This window comes from Sinocyclocheilus grahami, unplaced genomic scaffold (assembly GCF_001515645.1).
Source record: "Sinocyclocheilus grahami isolate Dianchi unplaced genomic scaffold, SAMN03320097.WGS_v1.1 scaffold149.1, whole genome shotgun sequence".
NCBI classification, from domain to species: Eukaryota; Metazoa; Chordata; class Actinopteri; order Cypriniformes; family Cyprinidae; genus Sinocyclocheilus; species Sinocyclocheilus grahami.
The window spans coordinates 4,269,171-4,270,917 of record NW_015505328.1 but is presented as its reverse complement, the minus strand read 5'-3'; positions in this window follow the sequence as shown (position 1 = coordinate 4,270,917).

The following is a 1,747-nucleotide window of genomic DNA, read 5'->3' as shown; positions in this document are numbered from 1 at the left end:
ATTGTTAACGCATTGCTCTTCCAAATGAGCTATAGGAATTCACAGATATACAATACACACTGATTTTTCTTATCTTGCCTGGCACAAAATGTAACAGTGTTTACTCACAAGCTGTGGCACTCCAAGAAAAGGAAACTACTCCATTACTTCAGCTGCAGGCCTCTCCATAATCTATACTCTTTGGAAAAGAGTGTGCTTCATTGGTTCTTGACCTCGGAGTAACTGGGGTTGCTTTTTTACGCAACTCCAGGGTGATGGCATTAATGTGTTCCCAGAAACTTGTCTCATCCTCACCCGTTACTTCCAGGTCCAACACAATCTGAGGTAGGAAGACAGCATTGTGCAGTACGTAAATATGAATCAGTCACAGAATATTTAAGTTTGAAACATCAAACTTAAAAACTGAAGGAAAACTTAAGCAAAACCAAACCAAATACCTCCAGTGAACAAACAGAATCATTATATGACATTATATCCAATGATTCTCATTCTACATTTTGAAACATGAACCTGAACATGAAACATGAAACGTCATGTTAAGACCAATTTAATCTGCCTTCGACATACAATTTATTGAACTGAACTTGCCTTTTGTTGTTGACTAAGTCCCTCAGAGTCTGTTTGTCCAGCACACTTTCCTTTGATCCCATGCTTCTTTATTTGCAGGACGATTGATGAGCTAACCATGAGAATTCTTTCTTTTTAAAATTTGTTTCGAAGGCATTCCAACAAGGTATCCTGTAAATTTAGAGATGTTTCCATGTTCTTCGCCAAGTCTGATCCAAACCTCATTGTCATTTCATGCAGCATCTTAAATAAAAAGCATTTGTTTACTTCAGGTGCATATATCAAAATTAACACTTTCAGCCAAACAAGTTTCTTAAAGTCAGCACGAACTGGTGGTTGCAATTCCGAGACAAAATGTTCAATAAGAAAAATATTGGGCATGGTAAAGTAATCAAAATTACTCCAGGTGTTGAATCCCATATGATTAAAATAACATGAACTTGATTAGAAATACAGTGTAGACATCTGAATCATATTTTCTATTTAATTTGCAATTAATTTGTTGTGAAATTTCATAAAAACATTGACATTTCTGAGTGACCTCAATTTTTAACAGCAATAAATATATATTACTGAGTACAAGATATCTGAGGCTCGTCAGTTTCCAGGCTGTTTGAAGAAAAATAAAATATAAATTAAGATAAGGATTTTAAGTTTAGTTGGCATAAATTTGTTTTATATTTAACAACAATGTTCAATATTTAACAACACTTTTTAAAATTAAGCTCCTTTATAAATGTCACCAGATGTTTCATTACAGGAAAAGTCTTTCCACCATCCTTTCTGTGAGACCCAGCAGAGTCCCCATCAATTCGCTGCTCTGTAAGAAATAATAATAATAAAAAAAGTTAATATTCCAAAGAAGAAATAATTGATACATAAGAGAGAGACATACCACAGACGTACAATATATTTACCTAGAAGACTGCATTCTGTGATATAAAATATCTCTCAATGTTACAGGTAACACTTAAATCTGCTTGGTGTTAATGTTAATGTTGCACTTGCAGGTGAGATGAGATACTTCGTGAGTTGAAACTTCACAACATCACAAAATTAACATTTATACATTTTCATGTGTACCTCTGAAACTTTATTTTGCATCCATGAGGTTTATATTTTGAAGCCAGTGGCAAAAGTAACAGTTTGATCAGGGTTGGAGCTAAAAACTGCACGGAAG